Source organism: Protopterus annectens, chromosome 12.part0 (genome assembly GCF_019279795.1).
Source record: "Protopterus annectens isolate FY-2018-M chromosome 12.part0, PAN1.0, whole genome shotgun sequence".
NCBI classification, from domain to species: domain Eukaryota; kingdom Metazoa; phylum Chordata; order Ceratodontiformes; family Protopteridae; genus Protopterus; species Protopterus annectens.
The window spans coordinates 1,004,497,567-1,004,523,885 of record NC_056746.1 but is presented as its reverse complement, the minus strand read 5'-3'; the positions used below and the strand labels follow the sequence as shown (position 1 = coordinate 1,004,523,885).

Here is a 26,319-nt window from a genome sequence, read left to right as displayed (position 1 = left end):
TTAAACATTTTTGATAATCCTATTTTAAGTAATAATGAATAGAATACAAAATGTAACAGATGTTCACAGGCTGATAGGTAAGTACTAGGCTCACTGTCCTTGTGTGCTGTTTTAAGCCTAGCCAATTTCCCTTTCAAAGGTGAGAATCAAGCCCTGTACTTTGTGACTGAAACGTAAATGCATTAAATTGAAATATTTTATTAATTCCTTTGCTGTAAATTATACAGATGACAGTAGTCCAAAAAAAAAAAACTGTAGCATGGAAGATAACTGGAAATATTTTGGGCCACCCTGATAGGAAGAGCTTCAGAATCAGCTGGAAAAAGGGGCAAACTATTTGGTTAGAAGGACAAGGTACATGGGTGAAGTAAGTCATCAGGATGTAGTGGATACCTATAGGTATCACTGAAATAAGTGGTGTACATTTCATTAATGAGGTCAGTATGTTTTACCGAAGGGAGAACTACATATCCATAACCACAAGAGTTGCTTTACACTGAGGGGGCAGTCTACATATGTGAAACAGGACTCATTTTATATTCGTAAGAAAATTAGAAAGTTTAGTGATAGAATTAGTGAGCATATTTTGGGTACTAAAAAAAGGGATTTTACTAATGCTTTAGGAAGACACTATCTAGGAAGACACTATCTAACATATAGAGAATTTTCTAAATGAACAACCTGTGGAGTATTTTAAATGACAGGGTGGGGTCAGTAAAAATAAATGAAGTAAATGAATTACTGTAGCAAGTTAAATGCTATACAGGACAAACCCCACGACTGATCAGTCACTTAAATATAACAAGTGTGTTAAAGTCACTTAGTAACTGTAGGAGATTAAAGTAAAATTACAGATGGGATGATTTCATTGATATAGGAGTATTAGATAGTTACACTGAATTATGTGTTTTAAAATATTTAGAAAAATGGAAGCATTTAAACATATTGGTATTATATGTTATTATTTAATTGATTTTTGCAATATGATAATCATGTTGCCTGGTTGCAAATGCATACGGTTCATTTGAGTTAATTTACTCAGTTCTGAAGAAGTCTACTGTATAGGACGAAAGCCCTAGGCTGAGGTATTGTAAAACATCTTTTGTGAGTTGAGTACTTTCTGACACCAGTGGTTTTGTTTTATTATCTCTGATGCCTACATGATCTATGGTTTTTCATGTCATAGGCTCCCTAAATTTGCCTACAACTCTATTTTCTCTTGTCTAAATTAATAACCTTTTTTTTGTGTGTGGTCTAGAAAGGCTATCAAAAAATATTTGCTTAACAGCAGCCTTTCTAAAAACATGCACATTATCCAAAAACTCTGTTATTCTCCTTTTAGCACTGCAGTTGCTCCTGTTCTTGTTCTGTGAGAATCTCTTTCATCTGCAGTGTTTTAACCCTTAATTCCTCTCAAATAATCCCTATAATATTTCCAATACCTATTTTTGTCTTATGTAACTATATATTTTTAATTCAACAAATAAAACTTCTTCCAAACTAGAATACAATCTATGCAGTCTTCAAAATGGTGTACTTTCTAGTTTTATTAATGGCTAGTACAATAAAACCTACATTCCATTTATTGCTCAAAAAAGCACGTTTCAGCCATTCAGTTTTGCAATGTTCCAACACTAACGATCTTGTTATTTAAATTAGAAACATGTCCATGTATTTTTTTTTATTATTTATTAATATGACCTCATGCGATGTTATTACAAAACCTAAGTACCCCCCCATCCCCACAACCTATTTACAAAAGAACCAACAAGCAAGAGTATTCCTTGGTGAAAAAACAATGGATAACCAAAGAAACCACCAAGACACTGTCCACAGGCCTCTGACTCTGTTAAAATTTTAAAAAGTTTTTTTTTTTTTAAATACCACAAGGATGGTAAAAAGAAGCAACAACTTCAAAAGTTTATATATTTAAACACAATCAGTTTAGCTCTTTCGTCCCATTCAGTACAAGCACTTCCTCAGAACTAAACAGTTGATGCCATGAACTACATTTTATATATATATATATATTATACACACATACATATACACACACACACACACACACACACACACACACACACACACACACACGTTCCCTATTATGCCGTCGCAGGTTGTCAAATGTGTCTTTGTCGAACAGTAAAGCACGAAAAGGCAAAATAGCGAAGCGGCATTTCCGCAAATTCTTTCCCTGAGAAAGAATTTGTTTGGCCGGTTTCGCTACTTTGCCTTTTTGGCACTGTAGTGCGATCTCGGAGTTCATACATTTAAGTAGGGGGGTGGGGGGGTGAAGTCTCCCCATGTTAAGTAATGTTTTACTGTTTTTTTTTTTTTTTTTTGGAAAGTACAGTTTTGTACCTACCATAAATGTAGATGTTAGAGTGTTCACCCTGCTGCAGTCATCACACTTGGGTTATCCTGCTGTCAGGCGGTCCCACAGTCGGCCTGAATTCCAAAGTCTTGGTCCGGCGTCGGTTGCAGTCACTTCTTCCCTGACGTCAGTGCGCTAGGGGTATACAAGAGACATCCAATGCCATTTTCTTCAGTTTTTCTTGCCCCAGATGTCAGGTGCCCCCAATAGGTAGGCAAAATATATATATATATATATATATATATATATATATATATATATATATATTGCTAGATAAAAATAAAACAATACCTTTAGGCACAAGCAAATACACCACAGAGGTTGCATAGGATAGAGTGGTATAGATAAGTTCAGCTAGTTCAGAGGGGATGGAGGGAGGGTAACCTGGACTGCAGCAGGGTGAACACTTGAACTTCTACATTTATGGTAGGTACAAAACTGTACTATGTTCATCGTGTTACCCTGCTGCAGTCATCACACTTGGGTTGAATCCCAAAGCTAAGGATGGGAGGTGGAGTTAAACAGGGTTAGAAGAAGCTAGTAGGCCCTGCAAAACTGCAGTGGCAAAACCAGCTCTAGTCTTAGAATAAAGAGGTAAGTGATAGTGTTTGGTGAAGGTGTGCACTGAACTCCCAAGTTGCAGCTTCCAGAATATCCTTGGTTGGCACTCCCCTGAGAAAGGCTGCTGATGAAGCTGTAGCCCTGGTGGAGTGGGACCTAATGTTAGCAGGTACCGGTTTCCCATGATGCGTGTAGCAGAAACGTATGCCATGCCCTATCCATTTAGAAATAGTCTGTTTTGAGATAGCTTTTCCTTGTGATCCTGTAGCATAGGCTACAAAGAGCTGGTCAGTTTTTCTGAAAGCCTTAGTTTTATCCAAGTAGTAACGTAATTGCCTGTGAATGTCCAAAGAGTGCAGGAGTCTTTCTCCTTTGTTCTGGGGATTTGGGAAAAAGGTGGGCAAATGAATTGTTTGGTTTAGGGCCACACTGGATACCACCTTTGGCATAAAGGAAGGGTTAGTTCGTAGAGACTCTGTCTTGATGAAAAATGAGGAAAGGCTCCACTGCCATTAGTGCCTGTAGCTCTGAGACTCTTCTAGCTGAGGTTATTGCTAGTAGCAGGGCAGTTTTCCATGAAAGAAATTTTAAATCAGCTGAAAAAGCTGGTTCAAAGGGCGGCAGTGTAAGCTTTTCCAGAACAAAGTTGAGATCCCAAGTAGGAGTTGGTGCTCTCATTGGCGGTCTTATGTTCTTAGCTCCTCTGAGGTACTGTCTTAGGAGTGGATGTGAGAATAAAGGAGGATCCGTGTTGTAATGAGCTGAAATTGCTGAGGCGTGGATCTTAATAGATGAAAAGGAAAGTCCTTTGTGCAACATCTCAGTTAAATATTGTAGAATCTGAGGAATGTTTGGATCAAGGGAATTTTGGCTTTTAGCCTGGTTCCAGGCGCAAAATCTTTTCCATTTGTCTGAATAGGTTTTCCTGGTGCTGGGCCTCCTGGCCTCCAGATTGACATCCATAACAGCTTTGGATAGAGGTGATAGAGGTGTTGGCTGGTTGTTTAGGTAATTTGCCATGCAGCCAGGTTTAAAGTCTTGAGCTGGCTGTGTAGAATCTGATTGTCTCGCTGGGTGAGCAGGTGAAGAATTTGTGGTAGAATCCATGGTGGGCCGTGGGCCATGTTCCTTAGAATTGGATACCAGTGCTGGCGTGGCCAGTCTGGTGCAATGAGTATCATTTGTGGCCTCTCTAATCTGACTTTCAGCAGTACCTTTGCTAGAAGAGGCAGTGGAGGAAAGGCATACACTGTTAATGTTTTCCAACTGAATGAGAGGGCGTCCACTTTCCAAGCTTGTGGATGGAATGTCCTTATGCAAAATTTTTGAAGTTGGTAGTTTTGGGGGTTTGCAAACAGATCTATGTCTGGGCGTCCCCATTTTTTAGCTATCATTGCAAATACCTGTGGATCTAGTTTCCACTCATGTGGATCCATGATGTTTCTGCTTAGGTCGTCTGCCAATGTGTTTTTCTTTCCTGGCAGGAATTGTGCTTGTAATTGAACCTGGTAAGACAGTACAGTGTTCCACAAGGTCATTGTTTGCCTGCATAGAGGGTAGGAATGTGTGCCCCCTTGCTTATGTACCACATTACTGTGGTATTGTCAGTCTTTATTATTAGTTGTCCTGGGTGTAAGAGGTCCTTGAAACCTGTTAGGGCATTCTGTACTGCTAGCATTTCTTTTTGATTGATATGCAGATGCCTCCTGTAGTCCATTTGCCCTGAATGCACTGTCCTGCCATGTGCCCAGGCATAGTCCGATGTATCTGTTTATCATAGTTTGCCTGGCTGTGGGTAAGGTGAAAGGCTGACCCTTGTTGAGGTGACATGCCTGTGCCCACCATAGAAACTCCTGTTGAAGGCAGGGAATGAGTGGTATCATTGTTTCCAAGCTGTGGCTGTGCTGAGTCCATACGCTTTTCAGGTACCATTGTAATTTCCTCATATGCAGTTTTGCAAATGGTATTAGTAGTATGCAAGATGTCATGAATCCCAAGGCCTGCAGAATTTTTCTTGCAGGGAGTTGGGTCTTTGTTACCACTATTCTGAAATATTGAGTCAGCTGTTGTTGCTTGTCTGGCATGAGATAAGCCATCTGGGCCGTTGTATTCAAGCTGGCACCCAGGAACATTATGTTTTGTGAGGGCACTAGTTTTGATTTCTTTTTGTTTACTGTGTACCCTAGGCAACTTAGAAGGTGTTTGACAAATGCCAGATGCTTTAAAAGAATGTCCTTGCTTTCTGCTTGAATAAGGCAGTCGTCCAAGTATGGGTATATTTGAATTCCTCTTTGTCTGCAGTATGCAATTACTGGTGCCAGGCATTTTGTGAAGACCCTGGGCGCAGTAGATAAGCCAAAGGGCAGTGCAGAGAATTGATAATGCGTTGAACCTGCAATGAAGCGGAGGTATCTTCTGCAATTTTGTCTGATAGGGACATGCAGGTATGCCTCCTTGAGGTCCAACGTTACTAGCCAAGCATTCTTGGCCAGCATGGGAGAAGCTGCTGTAGTGTTAGCATCTTGAATTTTGGTACTTGCAGATAGGTGTTCAGAAGGGAAAGATCCAGAATGGGTCTCCATGCTTTGTCCTTTCTTGGGACTAGAAAGAGTCTTGAGTAAAATCCTTGTCCTTGCTCCTGTGTAGGTACCTGTTGAATGGCTCTCATGTCCATGAGAGCTGTAATTTGTTTTTGTGCCTCTGCCTATTGATTTGGTGGCAGGTTTGGCATTCCTTTTATCCTTGGTAAGGTATGAAAGTGGAATCTGTATCCTTGAGGGACAATGTTTAGGACCCATTTGTCTTTTGTGATGATGTGCCAGTTGTCTGCAAAAAATGCTAATTTTCCTCCCAAGGGAGCTGCCAGGAGAGATTTGCTTGGTAGTTTGAGGACTGGGTCATTGTGTTTGTCTTCTGCTAGCTTGGGGCCTGTCTTCTCCTCCTTTCTGGGTAGCAGTATCCCATTGGCGAGGTTTGTAAGGGCCTTGTGACTGACCTCTGCCCCTTGGGCGTCTGTGTTTGCCCCTCTGTGATCTGTCAGAAGCTGGAAAGGACCAGTTTTTTGTTGGCCAATTTCTGCTGAAACGAGGGGGTTGTACCTGCAAAAAATCATTGACCGTCTGCATAGACTTTGCCTTATCCTCCATTTTCTTTAAAACCTCTTCTGCTTTGACACCAAATAATACATCCTGCTGTAAAGGTGCATCCAATAATTTTGCTTTAACATGATCAGGAAGAGTTTGTTCTTTTAACCAAGCATGTCTACGTATGACAGAGCCAGTAACAGCTGCTCTACAGGAAGCTTCCAATGAATCAAATCCGCATTGTAAATTACGTCTGCCCACCTGTTCAGCTGCATGCAACAGATCCCGCATTTCCTTGAATTCAGACTGTTCAGTACGTGTGCTCATTTTTTGTTTTAATTGAGACATTAGGAATTGCTGATATTTCAGCATGTGAAACTGACAATTTAATGCTCTCATAGCCAGAGTTGCTGAGGTGTATATTTTCTTTCCCCATCTATCTAGGGCTCTGGAATCCCTTTCAGAGGGCACCGGATTTTTAGCCATAGAAGCTTTAGCTCCCTTAGGACCCTGGGAAATTGTTTCTGGGTCAGCCACAGGGCTTTTATAAAGGAATTTGTGAGAGTCAGGTATTCTGTAGTATCTGTCTGGTTTGGCTGGAGCAGGAGGTAGAGAGTCTGGATTTAAACTAGACTCCAAGAAAACATCATCCACAATATCTAAAACTGGAGGGATAGCAAGAGGTCTGTGCTGGGGTAGTAAAAGGAACTCTCGGAGCCTTTTCTTAGAATCAGAGTAGTCCTGGCCTTCCCAGTGGAAATGTTCCCTCATGGTATGTAAAGTTTCCCCAAAGGAGTAGTCTTCAGGGGGAGATGCTGAGGGAATAGTCTTCAGCATCAGAGTCTTCATAAGGTGGAAAAGTGTAATCCTGTTCCTCAGAAGAATCTGAGGACACTGAAACCTGGTCAGAGGAAGCATAATCCTCCTCTTGTATTGGTCTTTTATCGGGAGGGGGATGGGAACCCCTGATTAGGGTAAATCAAATCTTCAGCCATCTTAAGCATCTGTTTCTTAGGCATGGGGCCTTGAACTATAGGCTGATGTACAGTCTTCTTAGGTTTTAAAGGAGTTTTAAGATTAGCATAAGATTTAATGGTGAGTGTAGTCGGTCTGAAGACACCTTCTGCAACCGAAGGTGTTTCCACTGCATTGGGGTCTACTTCTGCTCTGGTGTCGGAAGATGGCTGCGTTGGTCTAGTAGACTCTGCTTGAGAATCCACAGCTGTCTGGGGTTCCAGTTCTGCGGTCTGGGGCTGCGTAGGTGCCTCACTGAAAACCGGCGACAGGCCCAGCAGAGGCCTTGGAGTCTGGCTTGTTCCTAGGCTGCCTGTCCTTATCCTTGCGTTTTTTATGTATGCCGGTCATCGGCTGCTCCGACGGCATGATATAATTAAATTTCCTACCAAAGTAATGTCGTGCGAAGTCAAAACAGCGTTTGTTAGTTCGTTTATTAAACCTAGCACAAAACCGGCAACCTATGACATCGTGGTCTGGGCCTAGGCAAGGAATACAACAGGAATGGAAGTCCTTATGAGGTATTTGCTTCCCACAAGAAATGCAATTGTTAACTTTTTCTGACATCGGACTGAGGCAAGAAAAGGTTCCCCAATGGGATACTTAGGTTTATTGAAGACTTCGGACTGAAATTCGAATCAAAAATCTCAGGTGTCTGCCGACCGACACTTCGAACTGCTTCTGCTTCAGGCACCGCGCGGCAAGAAAGACTGAAGAAAATGGCGTCGGATGCCTCTTATATACCCCTGGAGCACTGATGTCAGGGAAGAAGCGTCAGCAACCGAAGCCGGACCAAGACTTTGGAATTCAGGCCGACTGCGGGACCGCCTGATGGCAGGATAACCCAAGTGTGATGACTGCAGCAGGGTAACACGATGAACATCAGAGATTGTTTTCCATTGGAAAATAATCGCTATTCTGTAGTTTCGACGCAAGCTTTCGCTTACATGGGATCGATTATCTGTCATTCGCTCTTCTGAGTATACTATATACATATACATATATATATATATATATATATATATATATATATATATATATATACATATACATATACATATACATATACACACATACATATACATATACATATATACAGATACATATATACATACACACACACACACACACAATTTTATGTGCAAAACATTGCATGACTTCTTAATTAATTAATAAGTAAATGTATACATAAACAATCTAATAGTTTAAATTGCATTGCTTCTGCTTGGAAAAATTTATATCAAGTTGCAATACACATGCTACTCACAAACCACAATGTAAATACCAATTCCAAACGACAATGGACACAGACACTGACTTTTAGTGCTTTCATCCACTTTTATTCATGAACTTCCTCAGAAAATAAACCCAGTTACCCTCAACCCTCATATATAAAATTTTTACAAATCACATACCTGAATTTCACCTGTAACAAATGTCTGATTAACTCTAAAAGGCACATTTTATGCATTTAAAATATATATATATATATATATATATATATATATATATATATACACACATATACATATACATATACATATACACACACACACACACACACACACACACACACACACACACACACACACACACACACACACACACACAAACACACAAAAACATTTTTTATATATATAAATTTATATTTTTACAATTGACCAAACCAGTAAAAAAACATCCTGGTCTACCCTAATGGTTTTTGGATGCTAAAAAGCATTTTAAATTTATAGTCTCATTAAGACCAGGTGCTCTGTCTGCTCCTAAATAAAATTGTCAGAAAGCCTCCTTACATTCCAAAATGTTACCATTATCATCACCACTAAATTCCACATTATCTACCTTGTCAATAACAAAAAAAATGAAACTTTTTAAAATTATTACATATTCCAGCATGTCTAGCCAAAGAGTTGACAAAATCTTTCTTTCTTATGGCTAGATGGTGTTCATAAATTCTACGTTTCAAACTCTTAATTGTCTTCCCTATGTAATAACTAGGACAAGAAGAACACAATGCAATATATACCACAAACTCATTATCACAGGTAAAATGATCTTTACCCCAAAAGGTTCTTTGTGTGTGTTCAAGTTTAATGAAGTATGGGTTACTAATAAATCTACACTCTTTGCAATGATTAAAAGAAAACATACCTTTTACCTTATTTCTCCCAATTTCTGAGGAATTTGTTTTGTGTACATGCCCTAACTCTAACATATATTTTATATTGGTGATCTTCTTGTATGTAAACTTGGGCTTAATGCCCGTATACCTAACCAAATCCTTGTTACCCAGAATAATTTTCCAGTTTTCCAAGATAATGTTTCTAATAAACCACATCTCATTGGTAACAGGTACTGGAAATGCACATACATAAGTGTCCACTGCCTTAATGTCAGACTGACCATCTACTATGGCCTGTGTAATTCTAACCAAAATGGGTGACGCTATTCCACCTCTCAATTGTAGTACCTCCTGTTCTATTTTTTTTCAACCAGCTTTCGTTGTACCCCTTAAAAATGAACATGGATCTCAACACTTCAAGTTCTTCCTGAAATACTAGTTCATCTGTAGTTAGGCGACTAAGCCTGATCATCTGTCCCTTAACAACTCCCTTCTTCATATGAGGAGGATGCAGGATGTCCCTATGTAGATACTGACTTGCAAAGACAGATTTTCTGAAAATCTTACTTTTGAAGGTATGTCCACAAAAATCATATGTTAGTTGTATATCCAAAAAATGTATGGTGTCTCCAAATCCACTAACACTAAATTTCAAAAATGCTGTTTAAATATTCGACAAAATTTCTGAATGTTACTTTGTCACCTTGCCAAATGAAAAACACATCTATATATCGATAGTACATCTTAATTTCATTAGTGAAAGGATATCTCTCGAGGAATTTACATTCCCAATTTGCCATGACTATATTGGCAAAAGATGGAGCTACTCGAGCCCCCATATCTACGACAGATGTCTGTTTATACAACTGGATCTTTGAACCTAAAAAATTTATTATCTAAAATTAGGTCCATCAAGGTACAAACAATGTTGACTTTAGTATTACTAAAATCTGTATGATGTGTAAGATATTCCCTTAAATATTCTACCCCTATTTCTTGATCAATACATGTATATAATAATTTGACATCTAGTGAAGCGAAACAAAACTGTCCTTGTGGTACTGTGAATTCCCTCAACACTTCCAGTAAGTGCCAATAATCCCTTAAATAGTGCGTAGATCTCTGCACTATAGGGTTAAGAATGAAATCAAGCCAAATCGAAATAGTCTCTGTTTTGGAGCCCTTAGCTGAAACGATTGGTCTAAAGGGTGGACTAACTAAGTTAGTTTGAACTTTAGGGATACCAAAAAAAAGTAGCCATTTTCGGATAATTGACTTGCAAGTATTCATAACTTTCATTACTTAACTCCCCTTGGCAATACAAGTCAAATAACGTAGTGTCTAATCTCACAAAGCTCTTTTTGATATCCCCAACTGTAACTTTTTGATAAATGACATCTTCACTTAGAAGATGATAAACAGAATTATTGTAATCCATAGTGTTCATAACCACTATCTTACCACCCTTAATCAGCCTTCATAATCCTTAACTCTTTGTTCTTACATAAAAGATCCAGTGCTTCATATTCCCCTTGGTCCAAATTAACTATATATAGTTTGTATTTAATTTTTCTAAATTCTGTTTCACACGTATCCTGAAACGCCTGCAAGGTAGCTTGTAAAGGAGGATTAAACGTGCTGTGTTTTTTTCGGTTCAATATTGTACAATCTGGAAACTTCATTTCTTTCTTCCAAACATCATGCATTATATATTTTAAATTCAATTTTCTCAAATATAATCTAAAATCAATAATCAAATTTGCAATATTCATTTTACAATTAGATATGAAGGAGAATCTTCTCTTCAAAACAGAAATAGCTTCATCAGACAAAGCGACTTTGGGCAAATTTAGAATTTCCAACCCAAAATGCTGAGCCTTATTGTGTGTTGCCATTTCTTTTTTCTTTTCCCCCCTTCCTTTCCCCTTCATTTGAGTTGCATTCGACCATTTTGGTGTCCTTTTGTTCCCCATTTTGTCCATTATAAAAGGACCATTATTATTTCCAGAACCATCACTAGCTGAAGCTACTTGAGCATAGCTATTAGCCCCAATGTGGTTCAAAATGTTAACATTATTGTCTCTCCCCTGTTTGTTGTTGGTGGAACCGGTATTATTAGAAACAATGCCATTATTATCTTCCATAGTATGTATTTCACTGTTGCTGACCACCTCTCTGATGTTGTTGTCAACAGTATCATTATTTTGTACTGGAATGGCTACGACCCCTGTATTGTTAATTTTAGCAGCAGTAGATGCTACTCACTCAAAACACTAATTTTAAAAAAGCTGTTTAAACTTAACAGAGTCAGAGGTCTGTGGATGGGGCCTTGGTGGTTTATTTGGTTATCCACTATTTACACAATAACTAACTTTTGCCATCTTTCTCTTTTTAGGCAGAATGGTTAATTCTGGTTTTGTCAACATTTTCTCTTATTTTTTCCCAAAACTCCTTCCTTAGAAAACTTATCTCATCCCTTTACTTAAACGTGCTTTATTCTAGAAACTCTGTTTGAGACAAATCATTCCAATTGGTCTGAATCCTTTTACTAAACTTGAGAATACATGCCTTCCTCAGCTCCATTTTCTTTGTATGCTACACTTTTGTTCTAGGTTACTACCTAGTTTTCCCACTTTCCTTGCGATTCCCCTCTTAACCATTATTATTAGTGACAAAACTAAATCCTGAACATGGATTGGTTGTCTTGTATCCCACCATTAATCTTACAAGAATGTAACTAACAGGAGAGGAAGCAACTCAAACAAATCACAAAAAGTGTTCTCATGCCCCTCTTTACAGTGTCACATTTCCAACATTTTTCATTTGCATAGGGGAAGTATCTGTTAGGACTGTAAAAATGTAAAAATATTTACGGAGGCATTCCCTCCCAAAAATTCTAAACCTTCTGGCTGTTGTATCTTGCCTGGGAGCCAACTATATATTTTCTATTAATTACATTTTCTAAAATGTTTTTAAGCCGGTATGTTTCTCTTCATTTTCACATCTATTTGCCCCTTACATGCTCTACTAATTAGAGATTTCCTTTCTTCTAACTCAGACCTAGCTTCCAATATGTATGCCACTATTTGAGGCATATCATTGGTTTGGGGACCAACTCACAGGCAATCTTTGCCTTCTCATATTAGTCCCCTATAAGGTAACTGCTCTCTTTCCCTCAACCCAAACAGTGTATTCACTTCTTTCCATTCATTTCTATATCCCTGTACATATTTTTTGCCAAAATCTCAGCTCAGCTCTAGATCTTTTCTTTTCCAAGATTTTCCTGTGGATTCTCTGTACACTCTTCTTTTCCAAATTTTTCCGGTGAATTCTCTGTGCACCCTTCTTCCCATTTAAGTCATAAGCTACGTGAAGTATTAATCCTCTTTAATCAGAGATTCCTTTTTGCTTTACTATACAAGTTATAAAACACCTAATGTGGTTTTGAAAATATTGTTCCTTGGGTTCTCTCTTTATTGCGCTATAGACCTCTACCAACTCTCCAGTTTCTAGTATCTCTTCCTTTTTCAGACACATTCCTTTTCATTTAGGCAAGTAGGTGATAGCCTGTATGAAATAAAGTTTTAACTTTGTTGATCTATAGTATTCCTTTAAATCTGGCATTCCCATTCATCCTTGATGAGCTGGTAGCATTAAACTTTCTCACTTTAATTTTTACCTTTTTTTCTTTTCCATTAAATTAAATCAGGAACTGAAAGACTTTTCTCCAAATCCCTTTAGGTTTGTAAAAGTATGCCTGATCCATGTATAGAACCAAGGGTACTGAAAGCATTTTAATTGATCACATCTTACCATCTTAACGAGATGTTGCTCCCAGGTCACCCATGAAAATGGACTGTGTGTCCAGTGGGCCTACCTGATTAACAAATGGGTATTACTATTATGTTCATCTATATTATTTTCTACTTTATTTTAGTTTTCATCTCATCAGTTCTTTCTTGCCATGTTTTGCATGCTGTTTCACCTACTTTTTGTTTAGCCATGCAAAGTATTTCATCCTATCATGCCCCAAAATGTAGTAGAAGTCTGCAGTAGTCTCATTGTAGGAGCACAGTTTATAGGTATAACTTACTTAATTTATCTTATTGCCTGACAGTCTATTATATTTTTGCAACTTTTCAAAAACGAAATTAGAAACAAAGTAGTATATCATCTGCAAACAAGGATAACTTTTCATTTGTATGTTGCCCATTGCCACAGCTTTAAAAACCTTAAATAGCAGTATTATCCATTCATGTGGGAAATAGAAAAGATAATCCTATCAAAGTTTTTTTCCTGCATCCAAGTCTATTAAAAGTAATATTCTACATCAACCTGAATCATTAATGTCTTATTAATATTATCAAAAGTCTGCCTCTCTGCTGTAATGACACAATGATCCAGGTTAATAAGACTAGGTAACATTTTTCTAATTAACTAGCTATAATCATCTTAAACACATCATAACTATGGTTTAAATTTGACAATGGTCTATAGGAGCTCGGTTTAGATCCTTCTCTCTCCCCCTTTTTTGGTAAAGCCACCAGCATGGTCTGTCTCATACAATGATTTTGGTATCTCCAACCTTGCAAGATATCACTAAGCATTTTGCACCATACCCCGACTATCTATTCTTCCATTAAATTGCACATGTGTTGGAATACAATCCTGCCATGGTGTCTCCCCTGCCTTCCAGTGGCTTATCAATTCCATTTCTTTGGTTGTTATTGCCTTCAGAAGAGCCTGATCCTCCCTTATTCATCAATATCTCTGTTTTATTTTAGTTTTCTCAGATAATCTCTCATTTCCTGAGAATTTGATTCTACTTCTGGGTTACATTTTGTACAAATTATAATAAATTGTCAGTATCTGTATTTATTGGATAATACTCCATTTTGCCACTCTCCAGAACCTTAATTTAGTTATCATTCTATCCACATTTTGCTGTCTGTGTTTTTCTGCCAACATTTCTATAGTCCTAGGGATGTTATCAAATTAAGCACAATGAAGCACCTTGGCTCTTTGCTGATTTAAGTTATACAAATGTTCTCAAACATGCCTTTTCTGCTATCTGTGGGGGACTATCTGTTTTGGCACTTCTCACTTATTTTTGTAAATGTTTAGTTAATTCTTCCCTGTAATGTAGACTTTCCTTTGCCCAAATGTCATTTGTTTTTAGAATGGGTTGGATACATATTGCTTTTTTACATTAATTTCATCTCCAAGTCTTTTCATTTACAAGGTCAAATTGTGCTATTTTTGTCTATCAGTTCCAGCCAGTTTTTAAAAGGATCTTTGCTAACTGAGTAAGTTGGGAAATGACAGTGCTTTTCCCAGTATCTTCAAAGTTCACTATTACCTTTAGTTGTACTGGAGCATTGTTTGACATCAGTAATGGGGAGGAATCACAGCAATCACTACCATATTTTTAAAATGTATTCTATCCCACTCACTAGTTGCCCTTCTGAAGTAATTTCTGTCCTCCCTAGTAACTGCCAAATCATATCCATTACCCATTCCTTAAATTTCTCTCAGATAAATAGGAAAGTACCACTATCATTTTTATCTTAGTTTTTTGGTGCATGATATGCTGTAGTAATTGGATGGCTTTCAAAACGTTCAAGTAAATACACATGCTCCACTAAAATATACAGTCTAGTTATTGGAGCTTGGTGAATAATACATAAATTCTGCCCTAGTTCCCATTACTAAATTCATATCTTTCACACCAAATATCATTATGCATTTTTTCAGAAATCTACCTGCTTTTGTTATACTTTCCTTTTAAGGTTCCCTTGATACAACCTCATTATTACAAATCAGGTTCCAGTCCCAATTCATAATAATCCCCACTGAAAGCTTATTATTTCTCCCAAAATTCTCCAAAGTTCCATTATAGTAGTTTTAGGTGGACTGTAATTACATGTAAGTAACCTCTTAGTACTACAAATCTATCATTATCTGTATTCCTCTTCTGAAACATTACTGGAGCCACTCTTGCAATCAATTTTATTCCTTCCCTTTTCCTTTCTTCCTGATACTCTGATAATGTCCATACCCAAAATCTTTTTCCTTGTCAAATTCACATGCTAATTTCTATCCAAATACATTTCCAGTAACATTGCTATTTTTACCCTACACTTCTTAATATAATTCAATACTCTTTGCTTTTTTAATATCCCTGCAAGGCCATGTACATTTCATGCTAATACTGACAAAGTATTCACTTTGATAAAAAGCTATTGCTTCAACATACTGCAAATGACAATTTTTTTAATGTTTTCAACTTGCAGCTTACATGCTAACATAGATGCTTGGCAGGCTGATGCATGCAGTTGCTTCTGCTCATGTTTATTTGAACCAAAATTTTCTAGGCATTTTATTTTTCAAGAAAAATCCTCAAAAACATATATTTTCAACCCCTACCTAATTTTAACTCACAATAAATACACAAAATGATATACACTTTTCAAAAGAGAAGTTTACCTTTCCAGATAGGAGGAGTTGTCCCCAGTTCAACAGATGTACCCACAAGTATCACGCTTAACCATACTAAAGCACATGCTAGGGCCTGCATTCCTACTCACATGGATTGCTTTCTGCTCTTATCTTATCCTATTCCCCTCCCAATTTGAAAACTCAAGTGTGCATGCTTTCAGTAAACTGATTTTTAGCCTTAAGAAAAAAACTGCACTAGCTACCCTTATATAAATTAAATACAGCACAGCATAATTTAAGTACTAAGGCTGCTATTACTTCTAAAAACTAACCATTTCAAACTGTTTTAAACTTCATTTATTTTTATGAAACCAATTTAAAAGTAAATTATATTGCACCTTGTAGACTTCAGATCTTTCACAATTAAGTGATTGCACTAACATACTCCTTACATCCAAAGAAACTCATTTACTAATGGGAAAAATGGGTCTATATTACATCACTGAACGCTTAAAAAAGCAAATGATGACTAACGGACCCCATGTATGTGAAAGCTTACAATGTCGAAACCTCAGAACAGCGATTTTTTTTCCAAGGGGGGAAAAAAAATGGGCTTTGCTCCCCACCCCCATTAAATATACCAACTCCGGAATTGCACTACAGTGCCGAAGACGGCAAGTAATGCCAAGCAAATTCTTTCCCAGGGAAAGATTTCGCTTAAAAGCCGCTTCGCTATTTTGCCTTTTCGTTCTTTTACATTCGATCAAGACATTCGATCACGTAATAGGAATCCAGAAAAAACAGCTAATAATTTTGCAAATGCAAGAATGACCACTTGGTGATTTCACACAGAAAACACTGGTCAGACCTCTCATTATTAATGGCTTGCACCTGTTAGCTCCTTTTTCTAGATAAAGGAGATGCTAATAGAAAATAACTAATAACTTTGCACATTCAAGAAAAACTACATTGTCATACTTTCCATAATTTTTCTTATTTTATAAGCCTATTTGCATATACTTTCATATTTATCAGTAGCCCAAAATCACATTATTAAAAAATATTTAACTTGCTTCTTTTCAGTCTTTCTTATTTTGTTACAGAATAAAACCTGTATACATTACAAGTGACTGTACTTTCTTACTTTAAAAATATCGGACTTTCTCGGCCAAGCTGCCAGAACAGCAACTGGATAATAAGTGCGGCCACCCCTTCCCTTCAACTGCTTCAAAAATTGCCAGTGCCACCTGCTGATTTATCACTCAGTCCCTTAAAAGAGAATATCCCTTTCCTACACTCTTCAAAGTGAAATGACTTCCCATCCCTCAAAGACCTACTTTTCTATTAGGCTCTTATTCAAACTCATCATTGAACAAAACTTTGCTTATTTCACACTAATGAATCCCAGAGAAACTCCTACGATTGTACAAACTCAGCTCTCTAACCAACTCCACTTCACACATACAAAATTTCCCTTCATCAACCTATAAAGCAAAAGTCATAGTGTCTCACTAAAAATATGAGAATCCATTCCAGATGACAAAGTCCATCTCTTCATTCGATAATTCACAAAATGGGGGCATGGCCAAGATGGTGACAGGCTAACAGCATAATGTACTTAAATTATATTTCTGACAGGAAATTTTAATTTCCAGACATCCTAAATAATATTTTCAAGTACGACTTGTATCTTATCACACTGAAGGATTTTATCTGAAAAAAATCTTAATATACATTACAAATTTTCCTATCAATTTCTCAACAAAATGATTTATAACCTTGAAATGAGTCACTGAAAGGCTAACTCACAGGATTTATCAATAAAAAGGAACTATAGTCAGTTCTTACAAATATACAACAACTTTCAATAAAAAATGGATACATTTGATAACAAGCTAGACAACTTTAAAGAAAAAATGTTCAAAACAAATTGAACTACACAAGATATTAACACAGCAGAAAACTCAGATTTCTGGAATCGAAGATGCTCAGAATGACATGAAGAGAAGGATGTTGGAAGGTGAGCATAACTATGAATTTCTACTGAAACAGAATACCTTACCGCTAAACAAAGTTGATGGTTTAGAAAGTAGATTAAGACACAATATCTGAATTTTTGGTCTGCCAGAGAAGATGGTAGACAATATGCTAAACTTACATCTTGGCTTCCTAAGACACTGAGCTTACCTGAATCTATGTCTTTTGGTATCGAAAGAGCACACAGATCCCTGGTGGCTTCTTTGAAGGGTAACTCTCCACTGACATCCACAATTGTTGAATCTTCTCCAGTCAGGATAAAGAACGGATATTAAAAACAGCATGGTCTAATTCTCCAACAAACATAAAATGACAGCATAAGATTTAACAATCATTACTCCACTTCAGTAGTGACTAAAAGAAAGGGATTTCTACCATTGATAAAAAAACTCAAGGAAAAAAAAAAAAGTACACTTGTTATTTCCTGCTAGAAGTAAAATATTTTTTCCTGATGATATCCAAACATTTGAAAACACAAAAACTGCTATGACATTTTTAAAGGGGAAAAACACTGGATCAGATTGAGGAAATGGACTGGAATAACAGTTCCCTGAAGAGACAAGCAGAGAGAAATGGATGGAAAGTTAATGAGAAGAAAAATAAACTAAAAGACAAATACCTTTTAACTTGAAGTATATATACTATTATTTAGCATCTATATATCAAGACTGTTGTTCTTATTGACAGGCTTAACCATTTTTTAAATTTAACCTGAAAAGAAAAGGAAACATGGATACAAACTTTTATAAGGTAATTAAGTTTTAGTTTCTCTTATTGATGCATAACACTCATTATAAAAATATTTATCAACAGCTGAACAATATCGTACTAAATATTTAACATATATCACTAATTTAATATGTTGTTAAAAGTGAATTCTATTAATATTAAACAAAGTCAGCAGTCATATTAAATCCAAGTTTCCTATCTATAAATGTAACTCACAGGAAGATATGATAATTAATGTAAAGTGAATCAAATCACCATAAACAAAACTGATAATCTTTAAGAAATAGTTCAGCTTATAATGTTTCCTAGACTTAAGCTATAAAAGTATTTGTACTATGATTTTTTTTTTTTTACTTTTTTTTGTACTTCAAATAAATACAATGTGATGTTTTAGGATAGAAACCTGTTTAAAAATATATATGGGTTTTCTTACAAAAGCCAGGTATAAAATATGTATGATAATTTTAAAAAATGACTGGTGGTGTTGCTAGTTGCTTTAATTCTCATTTATGAATGCCATTGATTTTTTTGGAAGGGTGGTTTCTACTGAGGATGTTTGTATTCTAGAAACTTCTACTTTAGTTATGTCTGTACTAGTGTCATTTAGAGGAAAAGATAGGTGCAGGGCACTGGTGGGGGTTGGTTTATATATTTTATATACTGTTTTAAGTTATTTTAAGGGACAGAGACATTTGCAGACTTGAACAGAGCTATGAGATAACTACTGTGCACTTATACAAGAGATTCTTCTTATTCTTTTTTTTTTTCCTTCTTCCCTTGTATAGCTTGAGCTTTACTTTGATTCCAAGGAGGTCGCAAGACTTTTTAAGTTATTTTATGAGAGACAGCCATTCATGGGCTTGAACAAAGCTACAAGACGACTGCTATGTAATTTTCAAACCATGCTGTGTCCTTACATTAAGAGGCTCTTTCCATTTATTTTTTCTTCCTTTGCGTCACCTGGGCTTTGCATGGATTCCTGTGGAGGTTGTGCGACTCATCTGTGCATTCATTGAGGGAAAGATTAGAAAGGGGGAGGGTATAAGATGATGAGGAAAGATGTCTATACAATGATCAGTTAACTTTTATTGTACAGTTTTACTACGATGATATATGTGGAGTTAAAAATTAATTGATTTCAGAAATTAAGGCATTTCAGACAGTATAAAGGTAGGAAATGTTTTATAACGGAGAATACTGGACCATTTTGAATGCATAAAAAAGCAAGAAAATGTGCAATATTTAAAGATGTCGCAGCATGTCCTGTCCAAAAACTTTAATTTATTTTGAATTTTGAACTGCATTTGTATAATTTCTGAAAGATGGTTTGGATATTGCTTGATGGTATGCACTGTAATAGTACTGTATTAGCGAAAAGTGCATACATTTGTCACAGCATTTAATAATCGTAGTATGTAGTACAGTATTTAACTGCTGCCCAGTTGCAGAGGACATCTAATAAATTCCAAAGTATAACCCAAGATTGTAGATTGGCTGATGCTGAGCAAATTAATTGTTGCTGAGCAAATTAATTGCTGCTGACCCTAGATACTTCTAAAAACCTACCCTGTATGAAATGAATGACTGTTTTTTGGTTTTCAATTTTAGCAGCAAGCTATGCTGTACCCATGCTACACCTGAGATTTTTGTTTTGACCATTAATAACGGGTCAGTATTGACTCTTGCTGAGCTTTTTTTATTGGATGTGCTAGTGTACTGGAGTACCTGGAACAAACATAGTCACACAGACAGCAACCGTGTAATCTACAGACTGTAATAAGATATCAGGATTGATCCTTAGCCCCTGGAATTGTGAAAACTTATCACACCTTACTGTAAAAAGACAGCGGTTTAAGTTCAGATCTTTCTGAAATTGAATGATGTAACCAGAAAAACCAAAGCTGGAAACTTTAAGAACCTATAGCTTAAAAGTGGTTACAGTGATAGGACAGGATTCAGATTTGGAATTGGGGAAGAAGCATTTAGAAATATTACCTGGAGTCAAATAAAAATCAAAATGATGAAAATTTGAGATTCACCTAGTAAAGCTGGAAGATAATATATTTTTGTAATAATTAGACCTTAAAGGCTGAAGTTGCACTGTATACATATACAGTATCCCTACTGCATGCTGAGCTTTTAAATTTTTACAATAATATTAAAAGACTATTAACAATAACAGATTATGCTAATAATACAAAAGAAAAGCTAACTTTGGTAAGTCTAGATAGTAATGGTGCATTTGATTCAGTTAACTGGAGGTACTTACCACTCTTGAAGGAATATATTTTTTCAAATAGGTTTTTACAGCTTATTAAACTCCTTTACGAGAAACCTCTTGCTTACTTAAAAATAAACTTGTATACTTCCAAGTCAATTATAATTTTTAATGGTACTAAATAGGCATGTCCGCTATCACCATTATTTACTTTAATTGTGAAACTGTTTGCAAACTATATAAGATCAAACATAAATATCAAAGGCATTCAAATAAATGAAAATTTCAACACTAAAATACAATTGTTTGCAGACATCTTATTAACACTGAAGGACTGTAATCATTCTCCTCATGCTTTATTTAACACAATAGAAATTTTCCAGAAGAAATCAGGACTTAAGTTTCAATGAAAACTTGCTTATAAACTGTAATACATACAAAACTGATAATAAATTCTGTAAATATGTTGTAAAGATAAAAAATAATTATTTAGGGATAATTTTGACAGATTATATTAAAGATATAAGAACACTAACAGTTTAAACACAATAAAACATCTTATTAACAAATAGAATAGGTTCGTTTTTTACAATGGAAGAGAGACCATCTTTAATTAAAATTATTCTTCCAAAAATATTGTATATAATAGTCTATATCCCTTCCTCCCACTAAATATCATATACAAGAGTTTAATTCTTTTATTTTCAGATTTCTCTGGTTTCCTAACAAACCTAGATTGGCACTGAATCATTACATAAAAGAACAGTTGGCAGGAATTATCCATTTACCAGATTTATAAATATACTCTTTATTGTCTATCATTAAAACAATAATCTTATGGTTAAACACTAATTATAATGCTATGTGGAAAGAGATTTAAGAAAAAATGGTTAAAATCTAAATATACAACAAAAATGCATCACTATAACATCTGAAATAATTTTCATTGGCTACTAAGCGACTATTACACAGACAGTAAAAACAAATTAATTAGTTCATACTATATTACTATAATGTTAGACATATTTACATTTTTATATATAAAAATCCAGAATATAAATAATGTCTCTTATTTATTATAGCCTACACTCATGATAATATTAATACATTCAAGTTATCAAAAATGATGATACTTAAAGAAAAAAATTGGTACATTGACATCAAATGATAGAAAATGGGAAATACAATACAAATACATTTAATTATAAATAAAAAAGTGTGGTTAAACATTCAAATGTGTGGGCAACTAAACATAAAATTAATGTGAATAGTAACAGTTCCTAAATGTATAGAAATTGTAATTATTTTGATACATTACAACATAACAGGGAAAGGACTTTTAGCCAAGATATATAAAATGGTTAAAAATACCACAACATATAAAAAAATTATTGGGACTATTTCAGACTTATTAACAATTATTCTCCAAGTAAGAAACATAAAAAAATAATGCTATTATCACTAAAGCAAATTGCCTGCTTGCGACATTGGAGATTATTCTCTTGGAAATTCATGCACAGAAATTTCATTACTCCACATAAAGTTGTACTAATGCACAAAAAAGAACTCTGGTGTTAGAGGTGCAAATAAGATGTAAAAGCTGACTAGCAACATATGCTCTATGACTGTGCGCTGCTGAAACCATACTGGGATAACAAACTCTCTTTTACAGGCTATCTACAATCTTAAGTAGATCCTTAATTTTATTCAGTGTACCAATTCCTGCATGTGTTACGAGAATAAAATATCCTCTTTTATGCACTATAATATTGGCAATAGGAAGAAAGGTTATTACCAAAAACTGGAAGAATGAGTTTACCCCAACTATGAAAGAATTCATGAACATTACTAATAATATACATCAACTTGAACTTGCTACAATCAAGGCAAGAACAGAGTTACTTCATCCTACAATGCTTGGTTGAAATTAAATGACCTGCTAGAAAAATAAGACTACAATAGTTAAGTAAGCAATGTTAGAAATTGAATTATTTAAATTTTTGTTGTTTGGTAGGCACCTTTGTAAATAGTTGCTTTTATTTTTTTTTTGAAAGAAAGAATTTGTTTTATGGTTTTATATATATATATATATATATATATATATATATATATATATATATATATATATAATTTTTTTGTATGGTAAAACTTTTAATAAAAATAATAAAAAAAATTCCTGAATGAATAAAATGTATTTATTTTTTTATTGATAATTGTTTACCAGGTTAGTTCAACTGAGCCAGGGGCCCATTTTCAGTTGGGACCGGAGGAGAAAAGCTGCATAAATAATACAAGTAACTATGATATTTACAAAATATTAAAGTAGGGTCACAGAAATATAGTGCAAGTCAAAAAATTTGCACAAAGCAGTACAATGTATAGGCAAAATAACAGTTAACAAGTACAATTTCCAAAATTTGAGAACAGTATATAGCACAGACCAAATAACAAAATGTTTAGAGAATATTACAGTACAGTACAGTATGAATACAGTTTACTAGAGCAACTAGGAGGAAAAAGTTGACAGGGAAAAGCAGATAATATGAGAAGAGAGGAGACTAGTTCAAGTGGGGCTTGAACAAGGGCATGACCAAGTCTTCAGGAGAAAAGGTTTAACTTAACTTTAGGAGTCAGGCACACTGCAAATGCTTCCACCAAATTCCATGCAGCACCAGCTTCCAGCATTTCCTGAAACCTCCTTTTCTACTACTGCAAATTCTTTCCCACAACCCCTCATTTTTTTTGCCCACACAATATCCCCTTCCTCTCTTTCTCCCATCTTCATTTCTATCATTTACTATAGCTATTCTCTTTTCAACTTAACACAAATCTTTACTTAATATCAATTGCAAATTCATAACAAACACATTATTCCTTCAGTTTAGCATAAACTGCTTTATGATGGCTTGTACAAATTGTTCTATGATAACACTTGCATAGTTTTCACTTTTGGATGTATATCCCAAACACAGCCTGAAAATGGTCACTTGAGATCAGTGCTCTACACTGGTCAATATATGAATAAATAAATATCACTAGCACATACTGCAGACACTGATAAAGCTTGCCCTACCTCACATTCAAAATACCCCTGTGTTAATATATACAGAATTGCTTTACAATACAGCATGCAATTTACATCACACAATTTTATACTAGTATCAATAAGAACAAAAGCTGTTTTACTTGCACTTACCTATTCAGGCCTTCTGTGCCCTTCTAAAACATTAACATAAAGTGAGGTTTAACACAGTCAAAATATTCAGTCTTTTTCTACTACTTCTACTTGCAAAAACACAGTTCATGTGTCTAAACTATATATATCTAAGGGATTGATGGTTTACAATTCTCCCATGTATTCAGTACTTTCACTTTGTTGCTGGTCTTGTTTCTGATCATCTAGGCTACCAACACCAGTCTCACTTTCAAGGTACTCACAGTTCTTTTAGTCAGCCTGTAAGCTTTATGTTGCTCAAGCATTTTCCTTTGGGGCAATGCATAAAGTTTCACTGGCAAAGTGCTTCTATGGGATTTGTATTGTCAGAAGACTGTGAAGCAACAATCCCTTTCAGCTTGCTGGTTCTCTCTTTGTTAGTCACACTTTTTTTTTTAATTCCCCCACAGCCTGCTCTGCATCAAAAAATATCTCTGATCCTTCAGGAAATCCTCTAAGGATAGGTGGATATAACAATTTAAAATCTCACACCTGTCTCTTCAACATCCCCTGATTGTGGGGATAAACTTACTTGCTTGTTTCTCTTCTGTCTGGTATAAAGCAAATAATCAGTTCCAGGAAAAACTATGGTATCCCCAATTGTAATATTTCCCTTCTGCCAGAGTTTTGTCAGCAGCAGTTCTTTCTGTTAGTATGACTGCATCTTTAGTAATATATAGATATGGGCCACTTTCTCATGGCCAGATTTTGAGCATTCACATGATGTGTCATCTCAATTAACAAACCCTGCTGTGAAACACTAATTTAATTGCTTATCTATACTTTCAATAATGAATGCAATCTATTCCTTCCAGTTTCGCTGAAACAACAGATAATCTCCAGTTGTGGTCTAACTCTTATTATTTTTTGAAACAATTCTACTTTAGAAGCCAGTATGTTCAGGGTTTCCTTCATTTCAGCCTCTGAATTCTCCAGTTTATCATATCTTTGAATAGCTACTTAAAGCTTTTTTCTGTTTTTGTTCTAGACTTTTTTCCATTTGAATTTGTGTTCCTCCAGCGTCTAGCTTATTTTACACGCCTCTGATTATCTTTACCTAAACTACTGGAAGCTTGAACTGCTTTTATAAGTCCGTAGGTTCATAGGAGGTTACTAGTCTAATGGCCCTAGGGCCTTTACAAACCTAGCCATGTAAAAAAAAAAGTGTCCTTATTGACCAAATTTAGATGGTCATTGGTAGCAAAGCGATACTGTGATCAGCACAGACTGCCCCTGTCCATGAGGGACATAGGTGCCACCCCCAAAATGAATTTACGGTCACCCATGTAGTTGTCAAGGTTGCGCTTGAATAGGGTCATTGAGGAGCTCTGCTTCACTTGGGAGTGGAAGCTTGTTCCACAAGAGCGATAATCACCGGGAGATATCTGTCCCTCCAGCATGTTCTGTTGATACCACAGGCTAGGTTGAAATGTCTGCAGGGAGTTATACTTGTCCCATTTGATTTGTTGATGTGCAGCAATTCCATTAGGGTAGGGTCAGAGACTGCTCTGTAGGCCAGGCACAGATCGCCTCACAGCAGCCTGTATGAGGCAGAGTACAGTGACAGGGCTTTCATTCTGTCCATGCATGTCACATTTTGGAGGCCTTGGATTCTCTTGGTAAGAAATCTCTGTGGTCTCTCCAGTTGCTGCAGGTGTCTGGTGAGGTACCTACAGAACAAAGTAAAGTCCAGTAAACAGAAATGCTAGGCAGGTAATAAATAGTTAAGTATCAAACTTTTTGATATTACAATACACAAAGCTTTCAGGCCAATGTCCTTCCTCAGTGCATTACATACCAAACTACTATTCACATATACAAAAACCTTCATGAGGTACATACATAAGGCAAAATTGTACTCAATTAGTGGTCTGATAAGTGGTCCTGAGCATATCTAAACAATCTTAACTTGGTTTGTGATTTACCGTGGAGTTGACTGGTAACAGAAGTTTTATTTGAATTTATATTTTATTTGTTACTACTGTTTGTAGGCAGGCAAGGACTGTTTGTTAACAAGATTTACTTTGATTCATATTTTGTTGTTTAACCTATAATTTCACTGTTGGTTTTTAGAAAGGGATAGGTTTTAGACAGGCAAACTCTAGCCAGCCCAAGCGGCCTAGACAGCTATAAATTTACACATACTGCAGAGAGGAAAATCCTGGGCATATCTAAATGATCCTGTTTTGGTTTGCGATTTATTTAGCTTTACTGTTAAAAGGAAGTGTGACTGCAAGTGATAGTGAGCAGAAGCTACTGTGTGCGAAGTAAAGGAATCACAACTATTGTCTGGCTTGTAGAACCTTATTGTCAGAACAACTTTACTGTACTTTATTAGTTAGTTTTATATTGCAGATGTGATTTTAATTTAAGTTCGCTTTGAATTCTGTGGATACTAACTTTGATTATTCTTTTCTTTTGCAATATGTTATTCATTTGAACCTGAATATGGACTCCTTAAATGAGTATGCAATTAACAATTTGCTAATGTACAAGTATCTTGTACAGTATAATAAATGCTATGCATAT

General features: G+C 35.9%; 1 long non-coding RNA gene across 2 annotated transcripts in view; it reads right to left on the bottom strand.

The window, feature by feature from the left end:
• LOC122816936 overlaps nt 1-26,319 on the bottom strand; it is a 110,084-nt gene that overhangs the window by 9,505 nt on the left and 74,260 nt on the right. The window contains exon 2 of one of the 2 annotated variants that reach the window (XR_006367124.1): nt 17,780-17,872. This is a non-coding gene — a long non-coding RNA (uncharacterized LOC122816936). Of the gene's footprint in view, nt 1-17,779; nt 18,136-26,319 lie in introns of those variants that run through there. The other variant, XR_006367123.1, reaches the window with a different exon arrangement.